Raw genomic sequence first — 26,154 nt, 5'->3', positions numbered from 1 at the left:
AGAATCCCAAAGCAGAGGTAAGGGAGGCTGGCAAATCATAAAGAAGCAGGAGCTGACAACATGCCTTGCAAAACAGCTGTGGCAAAACCAGCCCTAGACTTAGAGTAGATAGGAAGGTGATAATGCTTAGAGAAAGTATGCACTGAACTCCAAGTAGCTGCTTCCAAAATATCCTTAGTTGCCACCCCCCCGTAGAAATGCTGTTGAAGTGGCAGTAGCCCTAGTGGAATGAGGCCTAATCCCAGCTGGAACCTCCTTGCCATGATGGGAATAACAAAATGCAATGCAAAAGCCAATCCACCTAGAAATAGTTTGTTTTGACACAGGCTTGCCCTGAACTCAAAGCAAAAGAAACAAACAACTGCTGAGACTGCCTAAAATCCTTAGTCCTGCTTAAGTAATAACGCAATTGCCTGTGTACATCTAAAGTATGCAAAATCTTTTCCCCTTTATTTTGGGGGTCTGCATAAAAAGTAGGCAAATGAATAGTTTGGTTTAAAGCCACACTAGAAACCACCTTAGGCATAAAGGAAGGATTAGTGCGTAATGATACCCTATCCTTATGGAAAATCAAAAGGGCTCGACTGCCATAAGGGCCTGCAACTCAGACACCCTTCTTGCAGAAGTAATAGCCAACAAAAAAGCAGTCTTCCATGACAAATATTTCAATTCAGCAGTAGCCGCAGGCTCAAAAGGTTGTAGAGTAAGTTTTCCAACACAAAATTGAGATCCCAAGCAGGAGTAGGAGCTCTACGTGGGGGTCTTATATTCTTTGCCCCTCTAAGAAACTGCTTGAACAAAGGATCACGAAAACAAAGGTGGGTCACAATCATAGTGAGCTGAAATTGCTGCAGCATGAATCTTAATAGAAGAGAAGGACAACCCTTTGTCCAATAACTCGATAAGATATTGAAGAGCCACACTCAAATTAGGCTCAGAAATCTCCAAATTCTTTGCTGTACTCCAAAATAAAAATCTCTTCCATTTTGCTGCGTACACTCTCCTTGTACTAGGTCGTCTAGCTTCCATAATCACATTTAAAACTTGTTGAGGAAGTTGAGACCTGCTGTGTTTCAACACAGAATATGCCAGGCTGTTAGATGAAGAGAGTGAAGCTTGACATTGAGCAGATGACCGTCCTTCTGAGATAACAGATGAGGAATCAGAGGTAAAGGCCATGGAGGCTTCTTTACCAGACTCCGTAGTAGTGGGTACCAGTGTTGCGAGGCCAATCTGGAGCTATCAAAATCATCCTTGGCCTGTCTTGTCTGACCTTTAATAGTACCTTTGGAAGAAGAGGCAGAGGTGGAAAGGCATACACATGAAGATTTTCCCAACTGAAAGACAGAGCATCCACTTTCCAAGCTGTGTGATGAAACCCCTTTGTGCAATACTTTGGCAGCTGGTGGTTTAGTGGAGAAGCGAACAGATCTATGTCTGGAGTTCCCCATGACACTGTCAATGTCTGAAATACATGAAGATCCAGTTTCCACTCGTGGGGATCCATGATTTGTCTGCTTAACACATCTGCTAAGGAGTTCTGTGCTCCTGGCAGAAACCTTGCCTGAAGAGTTAGTTGCAAGCTTAGCGCAGTCTCCCATAAAATCATTGCTTGCCTGCATAGAGGATAAGAATGTGTTCCCCTTGCTTGTTGATGTACCACATGACAGTTGTGTTGTCTGTTAGAATCAACACCTGTCCTGGAAGAAGTAACTCCTTGAAAGCCAGTAAAGCGAACTGGACTGCTAACATCTCCTTCATGTTGATATGTAGATGCTGTAGTCTGGTAGGCCACTTGTCTTGTATCCACTTTCCATTTAGATGAGCTCCCCAAGCAATGTCCGAGGCATCTGTCGTTAAAATCTGACTCGCCTCTGGCCGGGTCACAGAGAGTCCCTTGTTTAGGTGACATTCCTGAGCCCACCACAAAAATTCTCTTTGAAGGCAAGGTATTATGGGAATGACAGTGTCTAAATCCTGGCAGTGCTGTGTCCATACATTTTTGAGATACCATTGTAACTTCCTCATATGCAGTTTGGCATTGGGAAGCACCAGAATACAAGATGCCATGAACCCTAATGCTTGAAGGACTGTCCCTGCAGTCAGCACGGACTGATGAGATAGTTGATGGAAGTAAAGTGATAGACTCATTTGTTTGTCCGGGGTTAAAAAGGCCATCTGGGCTGCTGTATTCAGTCTCACACCCAGAAAGCACATGTCTTGAGAGGGTACTAGACTGGACTTTATTTCGTTCACAGAATACCCTAGGCATCTTAGCACTGCTATAACATATTCCAGATGCTGTAGAAGGTCTTCCTTTTCTTGAGCCAGAATCAGGCAGTCGTCTAAGTAAGGATAGATTTGAATTCCTTGTAGCCTGAAGTAAGCTATCACTGGAGCCAGAACCTTTGTGAATACTCTGGGTGCAGTAGATAAGCCAAAGGGCAATGCAGAGAACTGATAATGAGAATCTCCAGCTCGAAACCGCAGATACTTCCTGCAACTTAGCCTGATAGGCACATGAAGGTAAGCTTCCTTGAGATCTAAAGTTACCATCCAGTGATCTTTGCCCAGCAGAGGTAAAAGCTGTTGTAACGTCAACATCTTGAACTTGGGAATGTCCAGATAAGTGTTGAGGAGAGATAAATCCAAAATTGGTCTCCACGTGTTCCCCTTCTTTGGTACTAGGAACATGCGGAATAAAATCCTAGGCCCCTTTCTGATACAGGGACTGGCTGAATGGCCCCATTTGGAGTAACTGAGAAACTTGCTTGTGAGCCTCTTTTCTTTGTGGAGGAGGAACGTCTGGCATGCCTTTGAAAGGGGCATTGTATGGAAATAAAACCTGTAACCGTGGTGAATAATGTCCAACACCCATCTGTCTTGAGTAATTAAATCCCAATTTTCTTTGAAAAGAGACAGTCGTCCTCCCAAAGGAGCTGCCAGGCGAGAATCTACTGGCAGCTGAAAAGGCAGGTCATTGGGTCTGCTTACGAAAGGACTGACCCCTGCCCTCACCAGAAGTCTGAGCAGGTGAACTCCCTGTTCTAGACCTAAAAGAACCTTGAGCCCTGCCCCTACCACGTCTAGACCTACCCCTAGACTGGGAGTCATAAGCAGGATATGTCCACCCCTTAGCAGGCCAATTTCTACTAAACCCGGTGGCTGTACCTGCAAAAATCCTTAACAGTTTGCATAGACTTAGCTTTGTCCTCCATTTTCTTTAAAACTGCTTCCACAGGCGAACCAAACAACACATCAGACTGTAAAGGTGCATCCAAAATCCTTGTCTTAACATGCTCAGCCAAATTCTGATCCCTCAACCAGGCATGCCTGCGAAGAACAGAACTAGTGGCAGCCACCCTCGAGGAGGCCTGCACAGCATCAAAGCCACATTGCAAAGAATGCTTGCCCACTTGTTCAGACACATAAACCAAATCCAGCAACTCTTTACACTCAATACCTTCCGCCAAAGCATCCACCTTAGACTTCAATTGTGAAAGGAGATAATTTTGATATTTCAGCATGTGAAACTGACAATTCAATGCTCTCATGGCTAGAGTGGAAGAAGTATACAGTTTCTTACCCCACCTATCCAAAGCCCTCGCCTCTTTGTCAGTGGGAACAGGATTTCTAACCACAGAGGCTTTAACACCTTTAGGCCCCTGAGAAACAGTTTCTGGGTCCGCCCTAGGACTCTTAAACAAATACTTATGAGCTAGGAGCACCCTATAGTACCTATCAGGTTTAACAGGAGCAGGAGGCAAAGAATCAGGGTTCAGGGAAGCCTCTGCAAAAACATCTTCCACCACAGTCAACACAGGAGGTATAGCTAAGGGCCTATGCTGGGGTAAAAACAAGAATTCCCTAAGCCTCTTCCTGGAATCAGAGTAATCCTGGCCTTCCCATTTAAAGTGCTCCCTCATGGAATGCAGAGTCTCTGAAAATGAAAAATCCTCAGGAGGAGAAGCCAAAGGAGTGGCATCATCCACATCAGAATCAGAATAAGGAGGATACTCCTGCAAATCATCCGCAGAAGACTCAGAAGCCTCTGAACCCTGTTCAAAACTGGCAAACTCCGGTTCCACCCTAGGCCTCTTATCAGGAGGGCCCATAGAACCTCTAATCATAGTAATCAAATCTTCTGCCATTTTAAGCATATGTTTCTTAGGTACAGAACCCGAAACGCAGGAGAAGCCCCCACTGAAGCTGAAATTGGCCTACCTCTAAAAGAAGCTTTAGCAACAGAAGGAGAGGCTCTAACTACTTTGGGAAGAGAGGGAAGAATAGGTACCTGAGAAGCCCCCTCAGCCTGGCCTGCCTCCTGAGATGGGACATCCTGTAACAGTAAAGTTTCTGCCGGAGACTCCATAGAAACTCCTGGCAAAACCTCTGGCTCCACTGAGCCTCCTAAAGAACCGGCGTCCGGGACTGCCGGTTCTTCAACCCTAGGCTTCGCTGTTTTGTCCTTGCGCTTCTTGGACGAAGCGGGCGTCGGAGCATCTGACGGCATTTTATAATTGCAACGTTTCCCAAACACTAACCTGGCACAGTCTAACCTCCTCTTAATAGTGCGTTTGTTAAACCTAGCACAAGAGCGGCAACCAACAACGTCGTGCTCAGGCCCTAAACAAGGTATACACAAAGTATGGAAATCCTTATGCGGTATCTGTTTCCCACAAGAAATACAGTTATTCACTTTTTCTGACATCCGGTTGAATACTGAGGCAAGAAAAAACAAAAATGTTCCCCAACGGGGTACTTAGCCAACTCTGATTCGGTCTGAAACTCCGGTTTCGGAAATATCTCAGAACGCCAACCTGCACTCGCAAAACTGCTTCTGCATCGGACCACGCGGCAAAAAAGACTGAGGATATGACGCCGGTCATGCGCATTAGTACCCTGACGTACTGACGTCAGTCTAATGCGCCCTGACCGACGTCAGCCTTATACTCTGGTATTCGGGCCGACTGGATGCGGACTATACCCAATAGTAAGGACTGCAGCAATGGAAAACGAAGAACATCAGAAAGGTCGAGTAAGGATCACTGCAGGACCTTCATGTGTAAGCGTGCAGTTGGCAGGAGAGTTATCATGGCCACCACTGACCCCAATGCCCGAAGAACCATAACCGCTGGACGCAAGGAGTTTGTATTACAAATCTCACATCTTGCTGAAACAAAAGTATCCTGACGGCAGAAACACCCTGCTCTGAACCATGTCTAACCAGGTGTCTATAAAATCTATCACCTGAACCGGTTCCAAGTATGATTTGTCTAGATTGATCAATATGTCCAGGGAAGATGCTAGGAGAAGGAGGTAATCCCTGGCCTGCAGAAGACGATGCTTGGTGGGAGCAGAGAAGAGCCAATCATCCAGGTAAGGAAAAACATAGAATCCCTGCAATCTCAAATGAGCCGCACTACCACTATCACTTTGGTAAACACCCGGGGGGCGGGGTCTCTGGTGAGTCGAAAGGGGAATACTCTGAACTGGAAGTGATTCGCTCCCAGCCAGAGCAAAAAAAACCTTCTGGAGCACATGTTCATTTTTATATGATAGTACTTGTCCTGAAGGTCTATGGAGCACATGCAGTCACTGTTCTGCAGAATGGACCGCAAGGTGACCATCCTAAACGTCATTTTGGCAACAAACAGATTCAGGGCAGTGAGATCCAGAATGGGTCTGAAGTCCCCAGTTTTCATAGCTCATTCACTCTAATGGAGCTGAGAAAGTTTGCATTGTAACTTTCAATGGGTGGAGCCTATGCCTTTTGACAAAATCAAATTACGTCCTCACATTTCAAAAAATATACTTTGGAACCATAAGGATTATTAAAAAAGTGTAAATGGCAAACTCTTCAGCACCAACTATTTTTATAGTGGTAGTATTGTTTAGGTTCTAGGCTTTAAACTGAATTTTAGGAGTTACAGTAAACACAGTAACTATTACATTTGTAACATTTTGCAAACAGCTTGCAGTATCTCAGCAAACACTCATTATTTTAATTGTTTATCTGAGAGCTTTCATATGCGGGTAAGGAGTTCTGTCTCTGTTACTTGGTTGTTGAGATATTTAGAAAAATATGAAAATCATATCTATATAAATTAATATCACAAAAAAACAGTTAATATCTATTTACCTGCACTTGACAGAGGTTACATATTAATGCAGTTGAGTTTGCTATTGTGTAAGCTTGAAGATGACATATTTTAAAGTCTTGTACATAGCATGGTTTGGAACTATTGATGTAAATATGAACAAGCAATATTTGACACCTAGAGGCATCAGTCGGCATTAACTGCAGATGCACCTGGAGGCATTACTTGGATGTAACGAGTTAGGCACCAAAAAAAATCTGGAATAAATGCCTGATCCAGACTGTTCTGGGGGTATGGATTGGATGATTCATTTCTCGAGCAGCCTCGATCTCTATGGCTGCCACCTCCCGCTGACCAGGTGGTACATCCGGAAACTTTCTCTTTAGTGGGGGGATGAAGAAACATGAAGGAATAGCCTCTGGATATAATCTGAATCACCCAACAATCATTTGTGATGGACTTCCAGGCTGTTGGGTGCAGAGAGAGATGACCCCAATTGCCTCCAGAGTGCAGCAGTCGGGCAATCCCTCAAGATTGGTGAAAGGGCCTGTCTGAGAATGAATCTCATGACCCCTGGGTTCCTCGAACCCTCTCTGCCACGTGGATGACATCTGCCATTTCCCCCTCTATCCCAGGGGGAAGGTTTACCCTGAACTTCCTGGGAAGAGCCCTGAGACTTTCGAAAACCACAACTTCTTACCGCCTCACACTGACTCCTACAGTAAGTCAGTTGCAGGGTAGAGAAGTGGATCCTGACGGCAAAAAGGTCTTTGAACTTTAGATCCAAACAAGGTGGACCCATCAAAGGGAGCATTCATGAAGGAAGCCTTGAAGGGTTCCAAAAAAGCACAAAGTCAGAGCCAGGCATGTCGCCTAATGGTGATGCCAGACCTCGCCACCCTCGAGGTACCCTCAATAGCATAAGAAAGTAACCACATGGACAAGTTTGAGATGGTTGTCAAGGTGGCCAGTCAGGCGGAGAAAACCTTCTTCTCCTCCTCTGACATGGACCCCAGGAGATGCAGAGAGTTCCTTAACCAGATCTCTCTGCAGTCTGGTGACGTGTGCCAAACAGTTCAGTGCACTCCAAGCAAAGGCGGCTGAAGCATAACTTCGCTTCCCAAAGCGGTCCATCACCCTAGACTCCCTGTCTGGGGGATGGACCAAGGAGCTCTCCTGAGCCAGCTCCTTCTTGGTGGCCACTGCAACCACCATGGCATCAAATGGGGAACCCTTGGACCACTGAGTCCTGTCCGAGGGGGCACTGAGCACCCTGTCCAGGCCCTTGGGAATGGGCTCAACCATGTCTGTTCATTCCATGCCCTGCAGGAGATGAGAACTGCCAACGGATCCGCAGGGGGCCACCCAAGATGTAGAGGGCCCTGTGCCAAATGCCTCTAGGAATACGGACTCATCAGGGATGGGTTATGGGAAGACCATCCACCTCCCTGACACAGGATCTCCATTATGTCTCTGAATGGACATCGTCAGGAGGTGATTTAGGGGACCCCTCTCCCTTCATCCAGGTCCATATCTTCCATGGGAGATTCTAGGGGAATCTAAGTGCCTCCTCTTGCATGTATGCTTCTGGGGCACCTCTTCAGGGGGATACTCCGAAGAAGACTCGGAAGCTTCAAGGGGGTCCTGAAAAGTAACTTTCTGGGGAGGTCTGGCAACAGGCTGTCCCTGAGGAGGCAGGACAGATGACTCCGGCCCAGAAACAGAAAGAGCAGGGATGGGCTCTAAAGAGTAAGGTGTTAAGATCCTCAAGGGAGCCGAGAGGACCCTCTCCACCACCTTGAAGGCCAAAGGTGAGCAGACCCCCGAAGACAGTGCCAGAGTCAAAGCCTCCCAGACAGTCACCCCAGAGGGAGAGTAGAAGCCGAGCTTCCCAGTGCTGAAGCCCCGAGTGGAAGAGATGGCTCCGACAGCCTTGCAGCCGACCCCAACTCCTCAGTGCAGACGCTCTAAAAGCTGGTAAGGTCCAATGACATCAGAGCCAAACCACTCAAGGTAACCATTGGTGTCAAGGTACAAATTACTGCTGATGCCGACACCACAACACCAGGAAACCTCAGGCCCAATAACTCCAAAGCTGAAAGTTGGATCAGAGAAGGAGAAATTGGAAAAAATCCAGGCTGCATGCTTATGGCTCTGGAGGAGGACTGAGCAGGCAAAACCCCCAAGCTATATATTAGCCCGGAGAAACTTCATCATCCTGTCCATCTTGGCTTCAGATAGGCTTCAAGTGGACAGGACAGAGGACGCCACCAACCACAGCCTGGAATGGTGCCAAGGACAGGCACAGACTGGAGACTTGAAGCAGGAACTCTCCAGTTCTGGAGAAAAATGGGGAGACCGGAGTCGAGCAGAACCCTGTACCACCACAGGTGGCTTGGCAGAGGAAGCCCAGTCAGGAGACTGCTTCCTATGCCACTCTGACTCTTTATATCTGGCTCAATCCCCTTCCCCAGGCTTCTTGGTGGGCGTTTAAGCCCCAGAAGTGGAACAGGGACCCAGAGAAGATTCAGTGGTCGAGGGCAAAAGGCCCTTCAAAATCAACTTATTCCTCCTGTCGATAAGAGCACACTGATTAAAACTCATGCATAACAAACAGGAAAAATCCAGGTAGGTCATCTCCAAGCACAACTTGCACAGAGTGTGGCCATCAGATGGAGAAGTCTTATGCCCACACTCAGTACACTTTTTAAACTCAGCTGGCTTAGGAAGATGAGCTATAAGGACACGTGGACACCCCCCCACACACAAAAGACAGAGAGAAGGAGAAGACTGAACTGTTTTATATATATATATATATATATATATATATATATATATATATATATATATATATATACACACACACACACACACACACACACACACACACAACTAGAAAGCACACCAATGTGAACTAGAGAAGAAGGGTAAATGAGGACAGAAGAAAAATAAGGGAAAAACACCTACTTTATCTCTTTATCTGAACACTATAAGAAAAAAACCCTGAAGGAGCTCAGAAAACACAGTGCTGTGCTGCTTGAACAAACGGCAAAGGAGATCTGAGGGGAGGAGGGAGAACGGGACATTATGGGTAGGGGAGGAGCACAGATTTCGTCTCCAATGCTAGTGTATATGGCCAAGTCAGATCCGAATCCCACAGGTTGAAGACCAAATAAAAACAACTTCAGATACTATGTTAAACAAGATGGGCCCCCAAGACAGATCCATGGGTTATGCCCCTACTAGTTTCCACGTTGAACTAGAGCATTGTACTAACATGCGTTCTTTATTTTTTTAACCACTCACTAATTAATCTATTTAAACTAAGAATAATCTGGTTATATGAGACAGAGAGAGTATAAAATGCCTTGGTTATATGCAAACAAACACATATTTTGGCCTTGAACTAATAGAGAATTTTTCATACACATTAATGTGATAATCTAAATACTTGTGTGCATCAAACATACATTGGACAACTATATCTCACCATAATATTTCATTAAAAATAATACAAACCACAACACCTTCTTCCTCTATTAACATGAGCTCATAAAACAATCAAAAATTCTTATACATCTCACTAAATATTATAATAAAAATCACAAAGCTCATAGTTCACTACACAGCTGCAAGCAATCTATTAAAACTTTAATAATGAAGTGACACTAATATTAGTTGCTTTATATTTATTACCTTTTTAAATACAGGGATAACACTGGATCTCTTCTATTCTACTCTTTCGGTATTATTCCATTTAGTAACATGTAAATAAATGGGTCTAGGTTAAAAGACAGACTTTTGAAATAGTCTAATTCCATATGATCAAACTCAGTTGATTATAGATTAGTACTAGGCTATATGACCTTTTGGACCATTTTAAGCCTAGCCAATTACCCCTTGTGAGAATAAAACCCTTCACCTTGTGTCTGTAAGGTAAACACCTTAACCATTATGCCAACCTCCCCACTAACTATTTAAAAAGATGAATGCTTAAACAGCAAATTGACATGAGATTGCAGTACAGTGGGGATAGGGAAATACACCCTTTTCCACACTATAGTGTAATGTCAGAGTTGGTATATATAATTAGCAGGGGGTGGAGGGATGCAGGGGGGCTTGCCCCCTGCTAAAAATGTTGTTTAAGTTTTTACATGTGTTCAACTTTTTAAATAGTCAACCATACGAGTTCTAGCATATGAAATTCGACAATTTAAAAAGTCATATTACATAGATCCAGTCAAACCATGCAACACTTTTTATATATATTTATTTCCTTCTTGTGGCACTTTATTGACATGTAACATTGAAATCAGAGGACATAAAGATGTTATTACACCAACTGATTAATTCAAATCTTTCATACCTTCCATTGTTGTTAACTGTGAAAAATGTCTGTTAGACTGGCTATTTCAAAATTGTTAGTTGCCATTGTATTATTAATAACAAAAGGGCCACGTGACAATTCAGTAAAAATACTCATACATCAGTTTAACATATTTAAAAATGTCTTGTTATCAAACACATATAGTAACATCATGTTTTTTTCTTTCTTCATCTTTTTTTTTGTTACTCGGTTTAGACACTTTTCTTATACTTTGTGCTATTGATTTTATATTGATTATATGCTCATTTTATTTCAGAAGGAGAATTCTAAGGTGACCATCCCACCAGGGTTTGTAATTATATCCTTCCTTTACTTTCCAAACGTGTATGTCATTTAAATATTTCACTCAAATTTTATAAAACTGATTCATACCACAGCTTTCCTTATCAATTTGATAAATGCACTCCCAGTTTAATAGATTAATTTATTTCATGGATTTACTTATTTCCAACTTTTATAAATCCTAATACAGAATTTCCCTTTTTCAGAAATTAGAATAATACACTCATGATCAGATCTACCTAAACGTTGGGAATCACTTTATTAACAGATTGATATTAATCTATACAACATTTAATATTAACATGTGTTGGAGTAATAATCAACTGCATGAAAATATAGCAGTTCATAGTTTTCAAAAAGTATGTTTCACAGGTAGTGGAGCCGCGGTGGCGCAGCAGTAGCGTTGTCGCCTCACAGCAAGAGGTTCTCCCGTTCGATTCTCGGCTTGAGCGCCTTCTGTGTGGAGTCTGCATGTCCTCCCCGCGGTCAAGTGGCGTTAGAAAGACATGCATAAATGGGCATGCCTTCGTTGAAGGTTGGGCGTCGAGCTGGCACCTCGGCACCATAAAAATCTACTGCCAATCATTAGCGGACCAGAGTTCCACTGTGGCGACCCCTAACCGGGAAACGCCGAAAGAAGAACAAACAACATGTTTCACAGGTAGTACCAGAAAAGCTGTTTTGCCAATTAGTGTGTTCTGGTTGGTAAGTCATTGGTAAAGTGTACCTACACATGCATTATGCTGACCTCATGGGTGGACTATAAAAAGCCAATATGACTCTACAGTCTCCTCAGGCAGTAACAACTCATATGTTCATACTAGTCTCCACCCGATTTCCTTCCTTTCAAGATAACAATTTACGGATTTATGAACCAGTAGCACCAGCAGCAAGATACCTCTACTTTTGTTTTACTTTTCTAAATGTCTACATACTTATCAAAGCTGTGCAATGTCATGCAAGTCACATCCCAGGTCTTGAATATTGCTGTTGCCTTTACATCTTGCTGATGTACAATAAAATTATAATTCTTCCTTTTTTCTTTAAATTTTGGCCATTCGCATAACAATTTATAGTTCTACTATTTCTTGATCATGATGAAACACATATAAAAACAATATTTAAAGTGCAAAGTCCAGTATCTTAACTTCCTGTTCATTACTGCAGGTTTTAAAGAAACAATTTTATGAAACCAGACAGAGTGTTAGCTGCCAGTTTTATTGGCCAAAACGCTTCTTTTAAATCCAGTTGTAATACTGTGCCACCACCAGTGACCACATCCAACAAAGCATTATTCTGCTCTTTTCTCCTAATGGAATAATAATGATCCTGTGCCATTTGAACCAGTTTTTACCCCCATCTCCCCCATATAGAAAGCCGTGCATGCTGCACAAAAATGTTAAGTACTTCCATAAACCAAACCTGCATCAGGGCCTGTGAATATCATTATTTGCCATATAACAACAAACTTTATGCATCCAGTAACTATAGACAGCTTTTGATCTACCAATAACATTATCCCTTTCTAATTTGTCTTCCTAACAATCTCTGATCTCACATCTACCTTCACCATAACTGTCACTACATATAGTAATCAATCCTAGTGTGTAGTTTGTATCCCTCCATTTCATTCCGAATACCTTTAACCTTTCACTCATGATACCCTTCCTGTATTTAAACTCCAACTCACCAATAGCAGCACTGAATTCAATGTCGTTGTTAATTTACTTACTCTGATCGGTTGACTTAACTTTGTCCCCCTGGGCTAACCACTCTGCCAATGTAACAAGATGGTTCTGAAACATTCTTTCCTAAATAATCTTTGTTACCAAAATATACTCAATTGGGTCACCTCTATAAACCTCCACAACTAGAAACTACATCACTGTTTTACATGGACAAGACTTGAATTGTAAACATCGAGTATTGTTATCAATGCATTGTGTGAATTCAATCAGCAGCCCATGATAATTTTTTCTATAGCAAGAATACATAATCAATAAAAACACACACAGGGCTATTTGTGCATCATACATAGCCTGGCAAACAGCCCTGCTTCTAAACCAACCATAAATAAAAAAGGAAGGGCCATCACAGCTGGTTTTAGATTTTTTTGTTTGTTTTTCAGGACACAGTTTTTAAGTAACAGGCTGGATGTACCCATGAATGACAAAGAACCTGATGCTCTCTTATTGCGTATTAAAGAAAATGTTAAAAAAGAAGCATTGTCACTGCTTTGAAGGACTGTGCAGGAAGCCACTGCACTAGCATTGTATTAAAGAAAATGTTAAAAGAGAAGCATTGTCACTGCTTTGAAGGACTGTGCAGGAAGCCACTGCACTAACATTGTATTTAAGAAAATGTTAAAAGAGAAGCATTGTCACGGCTTTGAAGGACTGTGCAAGAAGCCACTGCACTAGCACTATAAATGAAGATATCCGGTCAAGGATGAGTCACATTATCAGGACACAAACTGCATGTGAAAAGAGAATGAAGAGATTGAAAAAAACAAATAAAATAAAAGCCCTTGTGATGGTCGTTTTTGGCTACAATAAATGTTTAGAATAACTTTACTGTATTAGTACAAAAGAAAAATACATGATAAAAATATAGAAACATACACATAGAAACATACAGTCTAATAAGAATAGAGCTAACAACAAGCCTTCCATGCTGACCAGCTTTATCTAGCCTAATCCTGATCTTCAATGGACCATTGCTTTGAATATTACAAATGTCCCATGAAGTTGTCGAACCTTGGAGATTATTATTAAATAAGAGAAAGAAAGGTAAAGCCCTCTACATGCAGGTGGGTAGGGCTTTGACACCCACTTCAATGGTTGCTAAACATTTTTTGTTGTTTTTAATCTGTGAAACCTGACTGAAAAATTAGTGAAATGGGCTACAGCAAAATGTAACATATCCCTTTTTATTTTTATGATATCTTGAAGATCCTAGAAGTAATAATGTCTCTGTGTTCTTCTAAGTGATCTGTATTTTATTTTGTTACACCCAGAATTGCCTGAGGGGGAGCTTATGTATTTAGCCAAGGTTCTCTCATTTGGCAATGCACATTGTGACCCCCTCATCATAAAGACACCACCACAAAGAGGCAAAACTTCTGGGCCCTGTCCCTCCTCACACTTACAGTGGAAGAATTATTTCCTTCTTTCCTTGACCGAATCAGGCAAGAGTGCAGTTGTTTACATTTACTAACGAACTCCTTTAATTTTTGTCAATGGTCATCTTCTACACACAGTCTTGTAGTCCTTTTAAATGCTAGGCAGTTGTGCTGAATACTATAGTTGCTTTTGTTCAAACTTAAAATGTAGTTTTAGGACAAATTTGCCGAAAAGATCAACACCATCTGGGAAGTGCTGCACATAGCGCACTGTGTTTGCACAGTACACAATGCAGTACCGATGTGCATTCTACAGCAGCAGGTGCTAACTTTGCTAACTGCACTAATCCTACAAAACCCGACAGAAACCAATCATCTTACTCACTGAGCTAGCAAACACTAATGCTTGCTGTTGCATGTACTGGCAGTTTGAGGAGCTGTCAAGATAAGAAAGTAAAATTTTGCAGAGCTTGTATTAAACACTGCTGCGTTATGGGTAATAAGCCCTAGTGCTTACCTGTGCTTGGCTACTCGTGGTTGCATATGCTAGCAGTTTGCTACATTATCAGTCTGCTACTGGCAATACACTGAGCACTGCTATGATGACTGTGCCCAGCTGTGTACTTCTCAGTTGTGGCCGACTGTTTTATGACTCTGCTACATTACATTTTTGCTGTGATCGTGTCTGCTGGGTCATTTCAGTTTTAGTACTCTGCTACATTCATTCCATCTTTGCTAGCTGTGATGGTATCTAATCCTGCTATAGAATATATTTTCTGTGATAATTATCACGTGTCATTTCTGTCTTAGTATTCTGCTAGAATGTATCCTCACCGTCGCAGTTCTATTGTTTTGTTTCTTAACTAGTTAATCACACCGTAACACCCATGCCTGTTGTATTTAAATGTCTCTTTGCCACATAGTTTGCAGCATTACTTACAGCTATCTGTGTTTGATCTTAATTTTAGTGTGGTATGGCACCCTACCTATTGCACCAAACGTCTCATTTAATACTTTCCCTATTACATTAATGACCTTTTAGAATCAGTTATCTAAGGCTCTTGAAATATTGTTCTGTGAATTCTGTATGGTTAACTCATTCATTAACAATTTGGTACTGCTTGGAACATCAGGATCCTGCCACATTTCCCCCATTTGTGCAATGACCATCACGTTGGAATATGGTGCTGTGCTGGCTGTGCCTACTCATACTGTATTAAACGTTTCCTGGATTATTGTACAATACTGAACTGTATCGAGCTTTATCATATCGAGCTGTACTGTGCTATACAATGTTGTATGTTGCTGTATTATACTGTGCTGCACTGTTTTCTCTGTCCTTTTCCCTTCTATATACACCAGACATCACCAAAATTCTATAGCACTGCAAGTCATATACCATGGATATTTCTACATCAACCAGGGTTCCTCATTCTGCCTTTCCCATCTGTTGTCAGACTTCTAGCACCAGGCACTTTGAGACAGACTACAAACTTCCACGGGATAATAAAACAATAATTGGCTATTACCATAAAATTAACCCAGATGCGAGAGGTGCAAATGGTTTTACAACCAGAGGCAAATCTCTCACACCAACTGGCTGTAGTACCCATACTAACACTACAGCTACACTTCACAAGGGAAAACAAAATCAACTTATGCTAAAGTGCTAAAATAATTACTTCCAAAACCACAAGGATCTCCTAGGAGTGACACTAACTGCTTGTACCACAATGAAACCACAGCAACACTAACACCCTTTCCATACCATATACTGATTCTTCCGTGCTACACCACTGACAAGAGTCAAAGGAATGCACTGGAAAGGCTCTACTTGCTACAAGACCAGTCCACTAACAATTGTAATGTAGGCGTTACAGGTGACTACAAAGTGAGACACACCAATGCACCACTCACAAGGTGCAGCAAAGAAAAGGAAATGGTCAATTGCTTCTCAAGTCCTAGAACGTGCTGTATCACTTGGGTGCTCAAGTCTTTTCAGTCCAAGTGTGACCATGACATGGATATTGTTTGTGTGACTTATAATGCAACCCCTTACACTACAGCAAGAGGAACATGACAGAACTCTCTGAGGATGTCTCTAAGGATGGAAGGAGAGTAGTCATAAGCAGTATCCTACCACTACTGGAGAGTAGGATTCCACAAAAAACACATGCAGCAGTATCCTACCACTAGTACTACAGAGTAGGATGCCACGAAAAACACACGCAGAAGTATCCTACCACTACAGAGTAGGACGTCACACTATACTCATGCAACAGTATCTTACCACTACTACTGCAGAATAGGATGCCACGATATATACATGCAGCAGTACTACTGCAGATTAGTATGCCACGATATACACATGCAGCAGCACCATACTGCTACTACTGCAGAGTAGGATGCCGTGCTGGAAAAGCTACTGTGATCAGGATCACAGTCCAAAGCTACACACCAAAACTGTGGCATTATACAGTTTGGAAAACAGTAGCTCTTGCACACCTATCACAAAAATGACACACACCCTTAAAACAGACCCTGTTATTAGAGACCTGGGTACCTTCGTGGATAAAAAAACTCTCTTTTGCCTACCACATATCTGCCACCCTCCACCCACTGATCAGTAAAGACATCTCCTCTTGGTCCAAAGAGGTCATCATTCCCCTCTATCTGTCCCTGTTCTGGGCCACATTAGATTACAGTGAGTCTGTCACCAAGTATCTGTATAGGTACTTAACCAACTTGAAAATCTGCAGCAATTCCATCACCAAAAAAAAAAAAAAAAAAAATTCAGGTAAGAGCTTCCTAAGTTACCCAAGTGCCTAACCTCCACATCACCCCCCCCCCCCATCTCCTACAAATTCATATGTGCTAATCTTTGCCTGGCCTACAAAGCTGTAAATAAATCAATCCTATAGCATTTCCTGCATATCCACAACACTAGAACTTGCACAAAACAAGAAGGGATCTAATTTTAATTTTAACATACACTGATTAAATTTGCTGACATGGCAAATGTGTCTCCCAAAGAATTTCCTGCCCCTGGAATAAACTCTCACTTTTTGTACAGTAAATCACTTCCTTCACTTTCTTTAAATCTAATTTAGATATATGGTAAACTGCAAATTTAACCCAAGAAAGGCCCATTCATCCCTTATGAAAGGAGGGGCTGAGCAACTTGTTGGGTGCACCAGTGAGACTGCAGTGGCTAGGGTTTAGGCTTAACTTGTCTATTCCTTACTGACAGCCTATAAACATATGAAGTTATAACTAACAGCTCACAGTTAAATGACTGACCTGATCTTACTCTGAAAGTCCAAATGGACAATAACCAGTTTTCAGCGAAGTCTGAGGGAGAAAAGCTCCAGCATATTACATGAAAGCAAAACAGCAGAATATAACACTTGATATGGATGTTCCTTCATACAAGTACAACAGAAACAATGTTGTAAAATATATTAATATAATATACTACTAAATAAGTTGGTAACAAGTAAAGAATCAAGAGTGATCCAGAAGACCTAGCATATAAACCAAGCAGCAAGCAGTGTTAACTCAATAACAATCAAATGTCCAATAAATAAGAAAAAAAGAAATGCTGTCTGTGACTGTGTGCCTTCTTCTAGGTAGGAAGCAGGCTGTATAAACAAAACTGAGCCATGAAAAACAAACTACACTATGGTGCTGCTGATTCGGGTTGTGACAATGTGAGGTATTGAAAGCTATGCCAGGAGAAGTAGGGCAGTCTATGTGTAACATATGCCAGCACAGCTAGCAGGAATTTTGTAAAGAATTATGTGTCATTTGTATATCAAACTGATTTGTACAGATGCTTGTGCTGAAAATGCATATGTAAAGTTGCTTGTGTTAAAAATGTTTCAACAGTGTGTCCTGTCAGACAGAAAAGAAATATACATTTATATCAGACTGTACTGTGATAACTGAGGAAATGTATATATGTTAACCCAAGATACTGGAAGAGAAGCGGTTAATCTCAGTCCAGCTAACCTTGATAAATAGTAATAAGTTAAATTACTTGTTTTAGGCCATAAAGATTGTATATTACAGTTCTGACTGCAGCCAGAGACAAAATGTCTGTGCTAGTGAATGGTTTATTAGCTCCTGCAGGAAGAGTGGAAGTGTCTTATTATTTTATGACTTTCAGAAGCTGAAACAGATCTTAGCAAAGCTCTATGTGTTTGTATTATCAACACATATGTGCAGGATTCTGGGTCAGTTGCTAGGAAAGGGGTAGGATGGGAGCCAGAAGTCAGATGACCAGATGTATGTGATGTCATTCTGTAATCCATCACTGAAATGAGTTTTTTTTTAATCCTAGATGAGACTGAAGTCTCACAGCACTCTGTTTTTGAAACCTGACGTAGAAGGACCCCTCACCTACTTCATTTTGCCTTGCTTTATTAAATGACCAGGGAACCATATTTGTTTAGATCAGTCAGGAAATATAATGAGATTAGTTAAGTACTGTTTTTCTGTAACTGTGTGAATCTATTCGGCTGTGTTATTTCAATATTTCCTATGACTGAAATTCTGGTGTTTATTGTAAATAGATATTTAGTATTTTCATGCTTTTTTATTATTTATTATTAAATACATTTAAATTTTTCATTGTGGATGGCCCTTTACAGAATATTTTAACCTTTGAGAGTACTCATATCTATTTGGTGACTCTGTGACCACTCCTGAAAGTCTTACTGCATTGGTCAAAATACTACCATTTGTACTAATATCAATTTCACTCAGTATAATTGGGGACCCTTGTAAGAGCCCTAGAGTAGCTGGTTTTGGAGTGTCTGGTGGCAATGTAACTAACTTATAGTCTGGGCAGAAGGGGGCACAGCAAGTAAATTTGTGCCAGCCTTTCCTGTGTGTGTGTGTGTGTGTGTGTGTGTGTGTGTGTGTGTGTGTGTGTGTGTGTGTGTGTGTGTGTGTGTGTGTGTGTCTGTGTGTACATGTGAAAATCAAATCTCAAAGAGAGTGCGTGTGTGTCAGCTGCTTGGAGTGAGGACATGAAGCACTGGCTTCAAAGATAGGGTGCTAGAGGACTTGGCTCGGACACTCGGCTGAGGACTCAACTCTACAGCTGTGCCAGTTGGGAGTCTCACTGGGACCGTGGAGAGAGAGAGAGAGAGAGAGCGAGAGAGAAGCCCAGACCCTGGACTAAGTGTGTGCCCTGTGTGCTCTTAAGGGAAATTGTGCTTGATGCAGAGAGCTGCATCTGGACATACTGGGTGTATCCATTTTTGTTTCAAGTGAACCTCCCTCTACATAGTCAGTGATGAGGAATCAGAACCTTGATTACTGGCCCAGAAAGAGGGGACATTACACAGACTTTGAAAGAATATTGGGAAATCATGATAGGAAGGCAATTTATAGATATGCAGCTAGTACAAATTAGCAGGATTCGCACATTTTCCCAAAGCAAAAGTGCTTGAAAAAAAGACAGTTTCACAGCAGATTGGAATGGAAAAATGTTCTTGAAACATAATCAAGGTAGAGCATGAAAAACACTTCAATTGTGCCAAAATAGATTCATAGGTGTGCACTAGGCTAATGGCCTTGGAGCCTTTACAAGCCTAGCCCACAGGATTACCCTGGCATCATGCCACCCAACCTTAGTTTCCAGTGTCTCTGTCGAGTAGAGCCACTGGAGTGATCCCGAGCCACTGGAGTGATCCCTGGGGTGAATTTCCCATCCACTCATCAAGATTTCTCTTGAAGAGGGCCAGTGAGGTGCTCGGCCTGACATGTATGGGAAAGTCTATTCCTTAGCATGGGCAGTCTCTGGGTTATGAACCTCTCCCTCCAGCATGTTCTGTTGATTGTGGTAATGAGGTTGAGGTCTCTGGAGCTTGTGGTGCTGAGGGATTGGGAATTCTTTAGATGTAGCATTTCTACCAGAGCTGGGTCAGACATGGCTTTGTAAGTCAAGCAGAGATCGGCTCTAAGTAGGCGATATGAGATACAGAATAGTTGGAGTTTTTTGAGTCTGTCCATATAGGACAAATGTTTAAGGCCTAGGATCCTCTTTGTGAGGTACTTTTGCAGCCTCTCCAGTTGTTGCAGGTGTTTAGTGAGGAACATGCCAAATTGGGCATTGTACTCAATGATTGCCTTAATGAGGGAAGAGTACAGGAAGACAATGACCTCTTTCTTAATGGATGCAAAACCCTTAGTAATGAAATGTGCCACAAAGAAGGATTTTCTGACCACAGTGGCAATGTGGTGGTCAAAAGACAGGTTGCTGTTAACCTGTGTTCCCAAATCTCTTACAACGCCTTCTGTGTTCAGTGGACTACCGTCGATGTGGTGATTAATGGGAACTGAGTTTTTCCCAAAGGGAATGACAACACATTTTTTGACACTGAGCTTAAGGCCATGGTTCTGACACCAGTAGTTGGTCTCAGTGAGGCCTTTCTTTAGGATGTCAACATCACTTGGGGAGTTAATAATACCTCCCAAATACCAATAGTCTGTGAACTTTGTCAGCCAGAGTCACCTCCTGTTGGCCTGGATTTCAGAGAAGTAGATACCAAACAGGAGAGGACCCAGGACCGAACCCTGTGAGACTCCACTCGTGACTGGTCAGCAGTCTGACTTGGAGTCAGCTACTTTTACACTGTGGCATCTACCTGTGAGCCAGTTTGCAACCCACCTAGTGATACAGGGGTTGATGCCTAGCTTAGTGAGTTTTTCTAAGATTCCTAAGTGGGGAATGGTATCAAAGGCCTTGGCCAGATCAAGGTAGGCTGTATGAACCACCTTGCCTTCAACCACAGCTCTGGTGACGGACTCAAAAAAGCTGACCAAGTTGAGCAAGCATGATCTACCCTTCACAAAACCAAACTGTGTGGGATCCAGAGTTTGGAGATTACCTATATCCTTGTTTATTAGGTCCATGATGAAGCGTTCCATAGCTTTGCATATCAGATTCATCAGGCTAATGGAGCAATACTTCCCAGGGTCTGTAGTCACTCCTCCTTTGTGTAGAGGGATGACTGAAGTAGTGCGTCATTTGGTAGGGACAAAGCCTGAGGTGAGGATGTGATTGAACAGGGCACACAGGTGAGGTGCCAGTTCACTCTGTAGTTCATGTAGAACACAGCCAGGGATATTGTCAGGTCCCATAGAAGCTGTATTCTTGTCCTTGGAAAGTGCTGTTTTAACCTGTGCAGCAGTAATACTGGGTGCCTGGCAATCTACCAGTATTGTGACTGGTCCTTTGGGGGGAGAGGGGTAAAGTTGGCACTGAATCTGTCGACCAGTATATTGGCAATATCTGCTGGCTCTGTATAGGAGGTACCATAGTGCAGTAGCTCAGTGCAAAAAAAACTGCAAGTACCCATAATCGTATTTGAGATTTTATCTTGATCATGAGAACATTATCTTTGTGAAAGCAGGAAACGTATATCACGAAATATTTCTTTTCAGGTCTTCTCTCACACGATCCAGCCATTTGCTGGATTCCCTTGTTTCCTCTTGCCTTCTTGTTTTTACCAAACTTTTTTCGCTAGATTATCCTCTGCTTTCCTGCACATATGCCCAAATCATTGTTATCTGCTCTCTCTAACCTTCTCTGCAATTAGAGTGACTGTAGCTTCTGCTCTGATGGCCTCATTTCTTCTAGCTTCCTCAACTGCTCTGCCGTTACTGCCCGGGTCCCTGTACCATACAGTGGTACTGGTCTCTTGCACATCTTACTTTTCAGCTTCTTTGGCATTCTTCTGCCGAACACTACCCCTGACAATCTGTGCCAACTGGGTGCAGCCCCTAGGATTCTAGCTTTGACCTCCTCATTCGGACTTCCATTCTCCTCAACCATCCCTTGGAGAAACCAGAAGCCGTTCACCTGTTCCATGATTTTGCCTTCTGTCTCAATTTTCAGCTTTTTCTAATTTCCCCCAATTTACTGCCATCATAACGGTCTTGTCTCTACTCAATTTCATGCCATGTGCCTTCAGTTTTGCATTCCATTCCATTTCCCTTTAATTTGCTGAAGTTCTTGCTCAGGGTCTGCCTGCAATGTCAGATCAACTGCATACAGCAGCTTTGTTTGCTAATATAGCCCCACCACCTGTATTTAACAGTAGTGGGGATGCACAAGCCAGTGCATTTCTTTGTGCTGGTCCCAAGCCCGGATAAATGGGGAGGGTTGCGTCAGGAAGGGCATCCGGTGTAAAACTTGGCCAAATCATTTCATGCAGTCACCAGTAAATATTTCCATACCAGATCGGTCGAGGCCCGGGTTAACAACGACCGCCACCAGTACTGTTAGCCAACAGGGTGCTGGCAGAAATTGGGCTACTGTTGGCCGAAGGAGGAGAAGAGGCGGAAGGCATGGCCGAAAGCAGGAAAAGAGGAGAAAGGCTAGGACTGTGGTAGTGAGGGTCGGAACTTTGAATGTTGGCAGTATGACTGGTATAGGGAGAGAGCTAGCTGATATGATGGATAAGCTGAAACTATATCGTAAGTTTACCCCAGGGGTCACATCTGTGTCACTGCTAGACAGGGGCACAGTAAACTAATTCTATTATATAAGGGGACCTTCATTGTGTCACTACTAGACAGAGGCACAGTATTCTAGATTTATTCTGTACATTTTTGTACCATTTCATGGGGTGGCAAAAGCCACATCACTATGGCTAGGCTTACAAATGCCCCAGGGCAGATAGCCTAGTACTATACTATGAAACTATGAAACTATGACAGAAGGAAGGTTGGAATATTGTGTGTGCAAGAGACCAGATGGAAGGGGAGTAAGGTTAGGTGTATTGGAGGTGGGTTCAAATTGTTTTATCATGGTGTGGGTGGGAGGAGAAATGGCGTAGGAGTTATTCTGAAGGAACAGTATGCTAAGAGTGTTTTGGAGGTGAAAAGAGTGTCAGATAGAGTGATGTTTATGAAGCTAGAAATTGATGGTGTAATGATGAATGTTGTTAGTGCATATGCTCCACAAGCTGGGTGTGCAATGGATGAGAAAGAAAAATTTTGAAGTGAATTGGATGAATTGGTGATGACTGTACCCAAGGGTGACAGAGTGGAGATTGGAGCAGATTTCAATGGGCATGCTGGTGAAGGGAACAGAGGGGATGAGGAAGTGATGGGTAGGTATGGTGTTAAAGGAATGCAGAAGGTCAGATGGTAGTGGATTTTGCGAAAAAGATGGACATGGCTGTGGTGAATACGTATTTTAACAAGAGGGAGAAGCATAGGGTGACATACAAGAGTGGAGGAAGATGCACACAGGTGGATTATATATTATGTAGGAGGGCCAGTCTGAAGGAGATTGGAGACTGTAAAGTGGTGACCGGAGAAAGTGTAGTTAGGCAGCATAGGATGGTGGTTTGTAGGATGACACTGGTGATCAAGAAGAGGAGGAGGAGTGTGAGGGCAGCACCAAGGATCAAATGGTGGAAATTGAAAAAGGGTAATTGTGAGGTGGAGTTCAGGGATGAGTTAAGACAGGCACTGGGTGGCAGTGAAGAGTTACCAAATAGCTGGGTAACTACAGCAGAGCTAGTAAGGGAGACGGCTAGAAAGGTGCTTGGTGTGACATCGGGACAGAGGAAGGACGACAAGGAGACCTGGTGGTGGAATGAGGAAGTACAGGAGAGTATACAGGGCAAGAGGTTGGCAAAGAAGAAGTGGGATTGTCAGAGAGATGAAGAAAGTAGACAAGAGTATAAGGAGATGAGGTGCATGGCAAAGAGAGAGGTGGCGAAGGCTAAGGATAAGGCATATGAAGAGTTGTATGAAAGGTTGGACACTAAGGAGGGAGAAAAGGACCTGTACCGATTGGTTTGACAGAGGGACCGAGCTAGGAAAGATGTGCAGCAGGTAAAGGTAATAAAGGATAATGAGGGAAACATACTCACAAGCGAGGAGAGTGTGTTGAGGAGATGGAAAGAGTACTTTGAGGGGTTGATGAATGAAGAGAATGAGAGGGAGAGAAGGTTGGATGATGTAGGGATAGTGAATCATGAAGTAGAATGGATTAGCAAGGAGGAAGTAAGGATAGCTATGAAGAGAATGAAGAATGGAAAGGCTGTTGGCCCAGATGACATACCTGTGGAAGCAAGGAGGTGTTTAGGTGAAATGGCAGTGGAGTTTTTAACCAGATTGTTTAATGAAACCTTAGAAAGTGAGAGGATGCCTGAGGAATGGAGAAAAAAGTGTTTTGATACCGATTTCTAAGAATAAGGGTGATGTGCAGAGCTGCAGTAACTACAGAGGGATTAAATTGATCAGTCACAGCATGAAGTTATGGGAAAGAGTAGTGGAAGCTAGGTTAAGAAGGGACGTGATGATTAGTGATCAGCAGTATGGTTTCATGCCGGGAAAGAGCACTACAGATGCGATGTTTGCTCTGAGAGTGTTGATGGAGAAGTACAGAGAATGTCAGAAGGAGTTGCATTGTGTTTTTGTAGACTTAGAGAAAGCATATGACAGGGTGCCTAGACAGGAGTTGTGGTATTGTATGAGGAAGTCAGGAGTGTCAGAGAAGTATGTAAGAGTGGTACCAGATATGTACGAGGGTAGTGTGACAGTGGTGAGGTCTGTGGTGGGAGTGACAGATTTGTTTAAGGTGGAGGTGGGGTTACATCAAGGATCAGCTCTGAGCCCTTTCTTATTTGCAATGGTGATGGACAGGTTGACAGATGAGATCAGACAGGAGTCCCCGTGGACTATGATGTTTGCAGATGACATTGTGATCTGTAGTGAGAGTAGGGAACAAGTGGAGGAGACCCTGGAGAGATGGAGATATGCTCTAGAGAGAAGAGGAATGAAGGTCAGCAGGACTAAGACAGAATATGTGTGTGTGAATGAGAGGGAGGATAGAGGAATGGTGAGGATGCAAGAAGTAGAGGTGGCAAAGGTGGATGAGTTTAAATACTTGGGGTCAATAGTTCACAGTAACGGTGAGTGTGGAAGAGAGGTGAAGAAGAGAGTACAGGCAGGATGGAGTGGGTGTAGAAGAGTGTCAGGAGTGATTTGTGACAGACGAGTACCAGTAAGAGTGAAAGGGAAGGTCTACAAGAGGGTAGTGAGACCAGCTATGTTATATGGGTTGGAGACAGTGGCATTGACAAAAAGACAGGAGTTTGAGCTGGATGTGGCAGAGTTAAAGATGTTAAGATTTGCTCTGGGTGTGATGAGGGTGGACAGGTTTAGGAATAAGTATATTAGAGGGTCAAGCCCAGGTTGGAAGGTTTGGAGACAAAGCCAGAGAGGCAAGATTACGTTGGTTTGGACACGTGCGGAGGAGGGATGCTGAGAATATTGGGGAAAAGATGCTAAGAATGAAGCTGCCAGGTAACAGGAAAAGAGGAAGGCCTAAGATAAGGTTTATGGATGGGGTGAGAAAGGACATGCAGGTGGTTGGTGTGACAGAGCAAGATGCAGAGGACAGAAAGAAATGGAAACAGGTGATTCGCTGTGGTGACCCCTAATGGGAACAGCCGAAAGAAGATGATGATGATGGTCTCAGAGCTGAACTCTAATGCACACTCATTCCCACTGGGAACCCTTCTGCCAGTGTGAATACTGTTCATACTTCTGTCATGGAGTACTGGTGCAGACTATGTACAAATTCTACCAATGTTCCTAATTCTGTCATGGAGTACTGGTGCAGACTATGTACCAATTCTACCAGTGTTCATACTTCTGTCATGGAGTACTGGTGCACACTATCTACAAATTCTACCAATGTTTTTGTGACTTTGAACCAAAGCACCCCTTTCTCATGCCTAACAACATAATCTCATTTTTCTTAAACTCATGACATCATGACCGTAACGTAAAAATCTGTCATCAATACAGCAGTTTCCAATTTAGACATGGTATGCAACAACCCTCTTTTAAAAGTGAAACAGTATGCTTTGAAGCAAACGTTTCTTTTGGAGCAGAAATATTTGAACAAGGGACCTCAGGCAGTGTTCCACCACAACAGCAGTACAGCAGTTTTAACAGTCTAAGCAAAAAAATTCTACAAACTAAAATGCAAATAAAAAATGTAGGCCAAATTTCTGCATATCTTTAATAATACAGAATTTCTGTTTGACTTTGACCCCCCACGCCCCCCACACACGCATATTCGGTCCACCTGCATTAGATGTTAAGAAATGCCCAGACCCCTAAATTCTACAGAATTAGAGGAAACCTTTGACCATGAGTCTATGAAAATTACTAAACATTAATAACGAGTCTGATCACTGATCCATTCCCTCCCAGAGTGCATG

General features: G+C 42.7%; 1 protein-coding gene across 3 annotated transcripts in view; it reads right to left on the bottom strand.

Annotated features, from left to right (window-relative positions):
• Nucleotides 1–26,154, bottom strand: part of NDUFAF6 (NADH:ubiquinone oxidoreductase complex assembly factor 6) — a 583,839-nt gene that overhangs the window by 421,692 nt on the left and 135,993 nt on the right. The gene's annotated exons all lie outside the window — the stretch shown is intronic.

Source organism: Protopterus annectens, chromosome 3.part1 (assembly GCF_019279795.1).
Source record: "Protopterus annectens isolate FY-2018-M chromosome 3.part1, PAN1.0, whole genome shotgun sequence".
NCBI classification, from domain to species: Eukaryota; Metazoa; Chordata; order Ceratodontiformes; family Protopteridae; genus Protopterus; species Protopterus annectens.
This window is presented reverse-complemented; position numbering and strand designations above follow the sequence as displayed.